The 12,767-nt window shown below is 38.7% G+C and overlaps 1 protein-coding gene across 1 annotated transcript in view; it reads right to left on the reverse strand.

The window, feature by feature from the left end:
* LOC131434604 (scavenger receptor class B member 1-like) overlaps positions 1-10,785 on the reverse strand; it is a 36,383-nt gene extending 25,598 nt beyond the window's left edge. The window contains exon 1 of the mRNA XM_058601474.1: positions 10,409-10,785. The gene's annotated coding sequence lies outside the window, so the exon portion shown is untranslated. The remainder of the gene's footprint in view (positions 1-10,408) is intronic.
* Between the last annotated feature and the right edge of the window lie 1,982 nt (positions 10,786-12,767).

The raw sequence follows: 12,767 nt of genomic DNA on the forward strand, positions 1-12,767 counted from the left end.
GGAGAATACGAATTTTTAGGCAAAATTGTAGGATTTTGAAGCATTTATTGATAGGTGAGAGATACTCGACTTGTTTACTTTTATAAGATTCGGCTTTCTTTGAAAAACAGCTGAAATGGAATATTTTATGCGACTAAAAAGATTGTCATGAGAACATCCCCTAAAATGAAGAGAATCATCACATAAGGTTAACGTCAATGGACCAAACGTCAAACAATCTACGTGAACACTTGTATCTTGTTGATTTTGCAAAGCACCACGTAACCATTGTTCGTGAAGCTGGAAAATATGAATGAAGGAAAAAGATTTTTATGGTCCGTGAAATGATAAGTAAAGTCTAAAACTATCTACTTTTCATACATACTATACATATATATCAGCTTATTTACAGTTTTACAGAGGGGTTGTGGAACTGTGAATTAAGACGAACATTAATGAAACACTCCTGTCAGGCTGACTAGTAATAATTCTAGTCAGTGACGTTATCTTCAGCGCAAATTTCTTCTAATTTCGCTTACGCTTTGAATTAAATTTTGAATTTAGAATTTTTCGGATATCCGGGAAGAAACAAGTAGGGCATAAGAGCGGAAGTACGCTTTTATGCTGGCTACGGTTCTCCAGCGGACTGTACCTAGGGAGGGAGAACAAAGTTTATTTAATTAATTAAGGATACTTATCCAATTCTCTTGTTCGAGAATTCCTTTGATTTGATGTGCTGGCTTCCTGGTGGCGACGTCCTTCTGGGTGGCTGGTGGCAACGTCCTTCTGGGGGTTTCTTTCAAAAAAAAACTAAAAACTGCAACACACTGGCACTTCTAAAATCTCATCTAAAACCCCTTTATTTTCAATTTCCTTAAACTATATATACATGAATCTTATGGTAAAATAATGAAAATGTTGCACGACATGCAGTGCAACATTTATTGCTATCTCCCTTTCTCCTTAGATGCTGACGTTACCATTCGTCAGCACGGGTAAACAAATTCCTATCTACCTCACTACTACATAGAATTTGGTATTCAATGTTGCGCTTGCATTTCGCGCTATCCTTCTCTATTCCCTATCACGTACCGACGCTTTCAGAACTTGTTGGTCTTTGTCAGCACGGGTAATCAATTCATATTTCTACCAGACTCAAACATGACCGTCGCCAGACTACCTTTTCCTTCTTTTATTGCAGTCCTTTCGGGAATTACGTATTAAATTATTTTATTACCGCAACCTTCCGAGAGCTGATTTGAACGATATTCATTTAATGTTCCTTTTCGGGCAATTGTTTATGTTTGTCCCTTCGCATTTCGTCATGGTCTTTGCTAATTAATTTTACTATTGCCATCGGCACCAGATTACCTGGCGTCTCGACCCAACTTAAGCTTCCTTTGCTATTTGAATTAGCGCTTATTGATGCACATGGGATGCGAGAATTGATGGAAAATTAATAGTTCTCACGACTGCGCCGGAAACGCCTTATCGGTTCAAATCGCTTCTCGATCATAGTGCTCCTTTAAGCACGTTGTTTTTTTGGTTGATAATTAAATTTATTAATGCCAGTGCAACTGACGCAAGCTCTACGCTCGACATTCCCGGCCCCGTAAATCTTCTAGAAGGTTTACCCTATTTGATAATCGAGCGATTGTCATGAATGAATGATCATGAATTAATGATAAAAATTGCGTTCGTCCTCTCTGTTAAATTTTGTTTCAAGAAATAGTCACAAATTATAATGAGCTCTCGGCTGTATTTTGCGGAAGCGGAAACAAATATTGCGCTGGCCTACTTGAATCTCGTGTTGTATTACATTGTTTAATTCGTAGATAAATATATACTACCACATACATAATACCTAACAATCCTACACCCATTAATACATATTCAAATATGGGTTCACCTACATCTTGTTTCTTATCATCATTTGTTAATATTGTAAAATTTTGTTATTAAATGGATTGGCAGGCTTATTTAATTTCGGTAATTCAGTTTTATTCTGCTCTAAATTGAAATCTATTTGAATTCTTTCTTTAAAAAATAAGTTTGTTTTTCTTTCTTCCCTATTCACAAATCCATATATAACACTTTTATTACTTTGAATTTTACAATCAAAATCTAACCTAACTACGGCCACTTTATAGGGTGGCGATATTATTGTATGCTGGCAGTGGATTACGATGCTCGTCGTGTCGCTGGCGTAGTAGAGTACCTGGTTCTCATCCGTGAGTGAAATCATCTCGACGTATGGTGGCGTTAAGTGTGTAGTATTGCAGCGGCTCTTCGAAACTTTGTGCGCCACTAGTCCTGATACACAGTCAAGCTCCTTATGAACCAGACTAGGTTCCACTATAAAATGAGTTTTGTTCATTCGTACTGGTTCCGTAGTTGGGTAGAAATATTCCCCGTTATGGTCAATCAGTATGCGTGGTTTTCCTATATCAATGATGGCGTGATTCTCCGTATGAGGTACAGGAATAATTTGAAACATTTCGTACACTGTCTTGCTGACAACTACAGTGTACATTGCGATTACGATAGTCCCGTTGATCTGCTGTGCTTCATATTTTACCAACGAGGATTGTCGAAGAACTATTAGTCCTGCTGGCAATATTGACGAGATGTTGTCGAAAGTCGCGGTTAGTTCTTCCGTCGAAAGTGGATATGATCTCATCCTTCTGTACTTGTGAAGTATAGCGTCAATGGTTTCCCTTGACAGCATAATAATTTCGATTAATCGGCTTTCTAGGTATTCCGTGTCACCTAGGACATATTTTTGTTTCAAATTATTCGTCTCCTTCATTAGTTCGTAGAATCGATCATTCAACGTGCTTCCCATCTCAGCCGTCTTTCCATTTAATTGCACAAGTGACTCAGATAGTTGATGTATCTTTTCATTGTCGTGCATCCTCATTGATTTTAATTCGGTTTCGACATCATTTTCACCGAAGAGGAAACTCCATAAAAATCCAAATATTCCTTTGGAACGGCGGAATCCCGTTCTCTCGTAATCAATTTCGAAAATTGCATCCGAGCACAATTTGTTGAAAATTTCCAAAATTTTTTCCATATTATCAGTTTTTAAATTTTTAATCATGTGTTTCCTTGTTGCTGATATGTTACCCCGTATGTCTTCAACCAGAGCTCGATCCTGATCTGGTGATACCATTGTTTCGATATTTGTACGCCATATCCCTCTTTTCATAAGGCTTGTCCCTATGTGATCGAGAAATACGCCATTCTGTTCGACCGGCGTAACCAATATCGCATTTGCCGTACTTAGCACCGCCGCAGTGGTTAATAAACCTGCAAGTACAGAATATGGAGAAAGTCGAATGACTGGTTTTGCCTTTTTGTTGGTACATTTCCTTTTCTTCTCTGGCTGAGAAGTTTTATCTAATTTTCGTTTGGTCTCGATACGGTGACTTTCAAATGTAGATTCACAGGACTCGGGTCAGGTATATGCATTATAGCATGCCCTGATTTCCTTTTTGCCGTCGGTTCAGGAGTTAGATCCTTTCTTTCGACGTCTAAGATCGCGAGTTTTGCAACTGCGCGTCTAAATGTTCCCTTTTTGGTTATGACATCAGCTTGTCTAGCTACACCGTCATCAGAAACAATTAATTTCGAAACACGTCCTTTTAACCATCGTCCTGGAGGTTCTTCGTTATCCACCATTAGGACTAAATCATCTATTTTGATCGGTTTTACGTCGCCAGTCCATTTTTCTCTGGCGATTAATGTTGGAAGATATTCTTTCTTCCATTTATCCCAGAATATCTTCATGGCATGTTGGATTCTTGCCTGCGAGTTCTTATCGTAAGGTTTTGGATCCATTTCGAAGGGTGGTGCATATTTCCCCGGTCTTCCTAAAATTGCATGGAAGGGGGTTAAAATCTCATCATCCACATCCTTCAATGTTCTATGTATTAGCGGTCGCGAGTTGACGAACCACTCTGCTTGAATGAAGGCTGATCGCAGCACTTCACTTGTAGGTGTCCTTTTAGACATATCGTCTATCATGACATTGAGCGCCTTCTTTATTACTCCTATTAACCTCTCCCATACGCCTCCAAAATGTGGAGCCGCTGGAGGGTTAAACACCCATGAAATTTCTAACTCTGCGGCTTCTCCTTGTCTCATTCTTGTGTCGAGTTCTTGTAGGAGGCGTTTAAACTCTCTTTCGGCTCCAACAAAATTAGTTCCGTTGTCGCTGTAAAGCTGAGTTACTTTACCTCTGCGACACTGAAAATTCCTAAAGCATACGAAAAAGGCATCGGTACTCAAATTTTCTGCCATTTCGATGTGTATCCCTCGAGTTACTAACAAGTAAAAATAACTACCCTTTTTTGACATTTCTATCTTTTGAACATAGAAAGGTCTAAAATAATTCATCCATTATACTAAAATGGAAACGCGTTTACAGCAGTCCCTACACGTGAGAGAAGAGCTATCATGACTCTAATCTTGGTGTCAATAAAGGGATATAATTTTTGTTTTAACTAATAGTTTTTTGGGCATATAGTCCTTTATCATCCTTCTTTCTTCTAAATAAGGAATGTCTTACCTTAACATGATTTTTATTTCCTTTTAAAATTCTTCTATTTCAGCAATTTTGAACATTAACTTTTTTTTTCTTTCATCGTCCAAGCAGGATCGAAGTTATGTTTGGAAGTAATAAAATTGATATTTTCCATTCAAAATATTAGTCTCTGCATACTTTTCTCCAAACAGAGAATGCCCTGACATCTATAAATTTGATGTTTGAATACTTTGTGCCGTTTTTTTTTTGAAAATATCTTCCAATTCAGTCCAATCATTAACGAGCGAATTCTTCAATCGAACATTTTTCCACAGTCGGAGGTGGTTCGCTACATGGTTCCTCATTCGACACACAAAGGTAGCTTGGGAACCAGTCATTATTTCTCTTGATTCAAGAGGGGTTTCCGAATTCGAGCGCAATGAAGGAGTTGTACGTGATGGACTTACGGATGCACATACCAACGATACACATGGCGGTGGACTTGTTTCTTTGAGCAGTTTACCCAAATTGTTGCCTGGTAGTAGTTCTGGTATAGGTAAGGAGTTCAGAGAACGTCGAGGCGTTAATCCATATGATTTGGCACTTCGTATCATTTTTTCATCTGATGATCCACCCACGGAATTTTTCTTAAACGTAAAATTATCCGACGTTAACCCCCCGTGTAATGGCATGACGATATAATTATTTGTATGTTTACTATTGACATCCAAATTTGCATGATAAACCAATTCCCTTTTCCATTCATATTCAAAGGGTACACTGAAGGGTTCATCGAGAGCATTGACAGGAGCGGTGACTTTTCGCTTAGTCACCGTCGTAGACATAGCTAAAACTTTAGCGCTATTGTCAAATGCATTCCCAGGTGCTGGTGCCATACCAACAACAGATTCCATTTTGTTCTGTTCGTCGGTAGATCCTAATGTGGCACTTCTCACCGAGGCAACCACATTTTCCCCAAATGCTTCCGTAGACGACCAAAGATTTGCTTCCAGTTCTTGGACTTTTTCAGAATTTGTGAAATCGGAAATCGTACTTGAGGATCTTGGAGAACTTAACATTCCGTTCTCGCTACCAGCGGCGTCCTCATCGAATCCGGCAAAATCATTTTCATTACTATCACACTCTAACTCTTCAGAATCGCTTGTGTTCTCCTCTGAGCCAGTGGTTATTGTAATTCCAGTTGTTCCACCAGTCGTACTTGGCTGCAGCATATCATATCGGTGCAGCTTTGGTTGCTGCTCCATTCCTCTGGCATTACCGATAATCTTAGGCAAGGTTTCATAATAACTTTTCCATTCAATCGAGTTTCCTGAATTTACTGACATTGCGTCTTCTTTCATGCCCGTATTCTGAATGGAAGTCACGAGGGATAACATGGTCCTCTCGTGTATTCGCATCAGCTCAATAATTGCCCTGCTGCTGCCGATTTTTGCTTGGAGTGCCATATTTGTCACTTCCAAGTCTTTCGTCATTGCGGCGTATTCATCATTCCGCTTTTGACACTTTGCGCAATACCAGGCTTCTGGTCTTGGTGGCCGTTCATCGAGTCCAACACACGATGAATGGAACCACCTGTCGCAATCAACACATCTCAACATTTCGACCAATGCGCGATCTTTCTTCGTGCAAAGGCGACAATGTCCATTTGGATTAGACACAAATTCCATCTTTTGTAATTACAAGAGGAGGATTCTAATCTCAAATTTATTGACAATATATCCTGTCAATACTTGAATTATTAAATAAACTCTTCCCTTGAAATAGTTTGAAACAACTATTCCCGAGGCTGACTAATCGTAAGTGAATTAGAAGGAATTTTGCGACACGCTCCTCTCTGGAGCCACCAAAATGTCAGGCTGACTAGTAATAATTCTAGTCAGTGACGTTATCTTCAGCGCAAATTTCTTCTAATTTCGCTTACGCATTGAATTAAATTTTGAATTTAGAATTTTTCGGATATCCGGGAAGAAACAAGTAGGGCATAAGAGCGGAAGTACGCTTTTATGCTGGCTACGGTTCTCCAGCGGACTGTACCTAGGGAGGGAGAACAAAGTTTATTTAATTAATTAAGGATACTTATCCAATTCTCTTGTTCGAGAATTCCTTTGATTTGATGTGCTGGCTTCCTGGTGGCGACGTCCTTCTGGGTGGCTGGTGGCGACGTCCTTCTGGGGGTTTCTTTCAAAAAAAAACTAAAAACTGCAACACACTGGCACTTCTAAAATCTCATCTAAAACCCCTTTATTTTCAATTTCCTTAAACTATATATACATGAATCTTATGGTAAAATAATGAAAATGTTGCACGACATGCAGTGCAACATTTATTGCTATCTCCCTTTCTCCTTAGATGCTGACGTTACCATTCGTCAGCACGGGTAAACAAATTCCTATCTACCTCACTACTACATAGAATTTGGTATTCAATGTTGCGCTTGCATTTCGCGCTATCCTTCTCTATTCCCTATCACGTACCGACGCTTTCAGAACTTGTTGGTCTTTGTCAGCACGGGTAATCAATTCATATTTCTACCAGACTCAAACATGACCGTCGCCAGACTACCTTTTCCTTCTTTTATTGCAGTCCTTTCGGGAATTACGTATTAAATTATTTTATTACCGCAACCTTCCGAGAGCTGATTTGAACGATATTCATTTAATGTTCCTTTTCGGGCAATTGTTTATGTTTGTCCCTTCGCATTTCGTCATGGTCTTTGCTAATTAATTTTACTATTGCCATCGGCACCAGATTACCTGGCGTCTCGACCCAACTTAAGCTTCCTTTGCTATTTGAATTAGCGCTTATTGATGCACATGGGATGCGAGAATTGATGGAAAATTAATAGCTCTCACGACTGCGCCGGAAACGCCTTATCGGTTCAAATCGCTTCTCGATCATAGTGCTCCTTTAAGCACGTTGTTTTTTTGGTTGATAATTAAATTTATTAATGCCAGTGCAACTGACGCAAGCTCTACGCTCGACAACTCCCCTTCCCAAACCTTAGCATATATGATATTTATTTCATACAATAATAAATAAAAATCCTCTCTACGCCGGATTCAGCAATAAAATTTAAGTGTGTAGACTGCTGTTGAGTTTCGGTGTTCCGATTTGTACACTGCTAAAAATCAATACTTTTTTTTAATTTGTGTTTCTGTAAATACGTTTCGTATTTCTCTAGGTGTACCAAGAAATCAAGCTTCATTTGTGCTTTCAAAATTTAAAGCATAAATCTAAAGTAACGGGTGGCAACTAAAATTTTGGAATTTTTTCGAGGCCTGTATGCTTAACAACAAACGAGCTCAAAGAGAAAGAAGAGTATGTATGTGTTGTCTCTCCTCTTTCTGCTACTATTTCCTGTTTTGCTTATGCTTGCTCAGTTTTGCTCAAAATGCCGTCGAAACAAGAAGTATTTCGCGAGCGCGTTGTACAGTTTTACGAACTGCACAAAAATCTCGGCAAAAAATAAACGGTACAACATTTTAAAAGCGAAAATGTTGCGGCTTTGACTCTTTGCCATATCCTACGATCCCCAACAACTGCTCGCAAGAAAGTAAGTGGAAAACCAGCCAAAATTATGGACGCAAAAGGACTTCGTTCTCTTTCTCGTGCCTTCAACAACAAGGATTCACTGAGGCAACGGGATGCCTCAAAAAAGTTTAACTGTTCTCACCAGTACATCTGCAAACCATTGAAAAGAGTCAGAATAAAGTGCCGAAAGAAGACACGAGCCCCGGAATATACTGACGCGCAGATTTCAACGCTAAAGTTCCAATGCCTGGTTGATCAAAAATTATTCCGGAAAAATTTTTGTTTTGGACGACGAAAGTTATTCCTCTCTTTCGAAGACGTAAATTCCCGGAAACGATCGATACTATTAAACGGATAGTTCTATTGCACCTCCGAACATAAAATATAAGTTTAAACCTAAGTTTAAACAGCAAGTGATGCTGTACATTGCCATTTCCAAGAAAGCTATTTCTAAGCCATGGTTCAAGCCCTCTGGCAATCAATCAAGATGTGTACCAGAACGAATGTTTGAAGAAAATTTTGATCCCGTTTCTTCAAAAACATCATGCTGATGGACAATACGTGTTTTGGCGGAATAAAACGTCATCGCATTACGCCAAAAAACACAATCGTTCCTGAATACCCATTCGATCCCATTTGTACACATTTTATAAACCAGTTGTCATGCTTTTAATATGAAAAAGTATTCTATGCTACATGAGAATTAAGTGTAAGCTCAGCTAAAATTTCAGTTAGTTTATATGCACTTGTCTGACAATTACATTGTAAGTGTTAGGCCAATAGAATGTTAAGTGCCATACAATTGAAATCACTCTGCTGTCAATGTTCCAATGTGATTTCATTTGAATAAAATTTGAAGTGATTTACAAAATGTGTCAAATCAAATGCGGCAAAATTAAGTGTAAAAAACTTTCGTCCAACGTGTCGATTTTTATCAGTGTAGGTTATGCTAGTTTGCATATGAACAAAGTTCCCTGTTTTTATTCAATGAAAAGATTTTCTAAAAATTCTACACTGATAGCATGAGTAATATGAGAAAGGTATCATTACCCCACTGGATGGATTAAAATAGGTTTTTTTAGAAAGCACAATAAAAATAATTGTTTTGTCAAATTGAAACTAATAGCAAACCTTATCATAATACAATTATGAAAGTATTTTTTACGGTAGTTCTATTTTACTGGATTGTTGTTTACAGTTCTTTTTACAACCACTTACATAAAGCTTGTTTTCTGGTTTACAATGATAGAGCGATACTGTACATGAATTTAAATTCAAAAATTGAAGCAAATTTAACAGCAACTTATATCAAATTTGGCATTCGAACTCTGACAGGGAATACACTGGCGTCAGTTTCGGTTTGCTCGTCGCATCTTCCCTCCTGAAATTTCGAGCGACCGAACATACTCTAAAGCCATCACCAGCAATTTTTTATTCAATGATGCAACATTCCAAAACTGCGTTTTTTCGTTTTCTACATTGGTGCTACAACGGCATAGAGCAGAGAAAGAAAGAGAGAGAGAGAGATACTTCAAATTAGAGTGACTATAATCAGAGTGGCGACAGCTGTTCGTTTGGAATGACAGCTACCAGTTCCAAACGAGCAAATCAATGTAAAGCTAATGAAATGTTTTTAATTGTTGCCAGCATTACGGATGAGATGTCGTCACTCTGGTTATAGGCACTCTACTTCAAATGACCCCCAAATTCGAGTGAGTGTAGTCAGTCGGGGCTACAGCAGCAGTGGTGTAGTGCAGCGCTAGGAACAACAAAAAACCAACACGGAGTGCAAACATTTAGGCCGGTGGGGACATTCAAATTCATAGCCTCCCTCGATCAGCCACTTTTAAGATGATTGATGTTTTTTTTTCTTCACGCAGCGCAACGAATGCCTTCAGTCTAATTGGCCCCCACTAAAGTATTCAAATGGGTATCTAAATCTTGGTTGTTTTACATTAATAGTATTAAAAAGCTATCAATAGAAGTATTAAAAAGATACCAACTACAAACATTATAACTTTAGAACATAAAATTTAATACTAATATTGACAAATCAAATAATTGGTCTAGTACAAATTGGAAGTATACTCCAAAAAATCATTACCTACTTCGATCTTGACAGAGAAACTTCATAAATATTGCTACCATTCGTCTTGGAAAACTTTATAAATATGCAGTATGTGCAATTGTAATGTTGGTATTCCCAACTCTAATCTGGTATCTGATCTTAAAAAGGCTAGAATCATAACAAGTTTTTTAGTCAAAGGATTTTCAATATCTAATTCGTGGAATCAAAGTTTATCAGATTGATTAAAATTGCACATACTCAGTTGGTATTCAATTACTTACCGCTTCAAATGAATCGAATATGTGCCAGCAGTTTTCGCATCGATATCTGTTTTCCGCGATCTGAGAAAGGGGTTTTCCAACTTTTTTCAATACAAACAATAGGCGGTAAACAGTCCACACGCGCCACAAATTACAACTGATTCCGTACACCGGTAAAAACTAAACTATCGTAAACGACTCTTCCACCAAAATCTTCGTAAGTCTTTCGTTGCACCCTTGCTTGCCGTTTTATATCCTTTGGATCTTAAGTTCCGCTTTCCGCACTCATAACACTAAAAAACCGCGAGACGTTCAACTCATTAGCACGGTAAGCACAGAACGACACAATGCACCCGCCACTACGCACCAACGAGGATCGTGATCCTCATCACTAGGAATCAACCGAGAAAATAGAGGTACAGCATCACTAGCACTTCGGTTTATATATGAAGCTTCTAGCAGCAGCAACCGCGCACTCGCATACTAAGCTAGGAAGAAAGAACGAATGATAAAAAACACATCTACAAAAAAAAAGAATACATCCGATTAAGTCGGAACCGGGCTACAACTTCTACTTCAAAGATCATCATCTTGATCAACGCTCGGTGAGAATCAACCACGCGTTCGTTCCTCTCTGCTAGCTCTGCTAGGTTGTGAGCGGCTACAGCAATCGCATCAGAGAGAGAGAGAGAGAGAGAGAGAGAGAGAGAGAGAGAGAGAGAGAGAGAGAGAGCGAGCGGAAGAGAGAAAGAAACGGAGATCGATAGTGAGCGAACGTGGATAACACGATCATGTCAACCACCCTTATCACGTTCGTTGAAGTTTCGGTAGGGACCGCGCGCCTCCATTCGGCCGAGAGAACAATTCTCCCAGTGAAATTCTCTTCCTTCTACCGGGTGAAACTACCATAGAAACGAAATCGGAGAAGCAATCATCAGAGCGGAGAGACTTCATTCTAATCAACCGGTGATCGACGGAGCGCGTGAGAACAGACGAACTCTCCCACAGCGTCTCACACCCCCTCCCTCAGACCAGCCCCAGTCAGATCGATAGTGCAATAAATTTAGTACCCGGAGGACGACGAGTCGTCGGTGGAACATAGTCGCTGAGTTGGCGCCCGATGTAATAAATATTGGATTGATTTGTTTGCTGTTTTATGTATTTTTTCACTTTTCTTTTCTGTATATTATTTACGGTTACTCCATACACTATTCTAGGATAAATTCGAACAGGCAGCTGCTGATAATTACTGCTTGTACTTGTTATGTTTATTAGTTCTAGTGGACGAAGTACAGTAGTTTTATGTCAAATCATTGTTCGCGCTCGTTGCACTTGGAGCGCCGTTGCAACAATGTTGAAAGGTTACATTCGCTAATGGGATTGGGGGTGGTTTTAGTTCCAACGTCGTCTAGTTGCTGATTCCTACATTCAGCCATCATTATATTATTGTTAGGTGAGGTTTTCAGATCATTCTGTCAACTTTTCGCATCAAGTTTCGCTTATTCGCATCGCATGTACTGTTTTCCTACACAAGACTCATTTTATCTAAGAAACAAATGTGTCTAATGATCAAAGCAACCGATGCTTGATTCACAACATGACTTTGAAGCAATTCATTAAGCAGCCCTTACACGAGACAATATTATTGTCAATACAAGGAGTATTGACAATACTTTTGATCGTGTAATGGAAACTTCGTTGGATTGATGAAAATATTGTCAAAAAATAAAAACTGCTCATCAATCCGACAATACTTTTTCTCCAGAGAGGAAACTGTCAAATATGTGCAATGAACTCTTCTCTCAATGTTTCAATTTTCAGTATTTGAAGCTTCAAACGCTTGATTATTTCGAAAAATGCGAACTCAAGTTACCAAGTCAATTGGATTGACGGTATTGACAAAACTTTGGATTGACAATAATATTGTCACGTGTAAGGGCCGCTTTACTCTGCTGTTTTTCTATTACCTAAGTCGGCTGTGAAATTTGTCGAAAGAGTATAACCAGAGTACAGAATAAAGAGAGTTTCGACAGGTTCGTATGCACATAACAAAATTGCGTGTTCTGAGCTACTATTCATTTATCTATCGCTTCAAATGAATCCAATATTTGTTAAAAACTTTCCCATCTGTTTTGCGCTTTCTAAGGAAATGTTTTCCTAGCATCTATCAAGACACAATGAGTGAAAATGTTAAAACAGTTCACACGTGCGGGCCAAGGCGCTACAATAGTAAAATTCAGACGTACTTCACAAGCTAGATTGTATAAATGTGGAATCAGCCCGGCCATACGAAATTTTTCCGATTGTTCCTGTAACTGATGTGTTTACTTGAAATATTCAATGATATAATTTTAGCATTGTTTGCCTTAAAAACTAAACT

This window comes from Malaya genurostris, chromosome 1 (genome assembly GCF_030247185.1).
Source record: "Malaya genurostris strain Urasoe2022 chromosome 1, Malgen_1.1, whole genome shotgun sequence".
Classification (NCBI taxonomy): domain Eukaryota; kingdom Metazoa; phylum Arthropoda; class Insecta; order Diptera; family Culicidae; genus Malaya; species Malaya genurostris.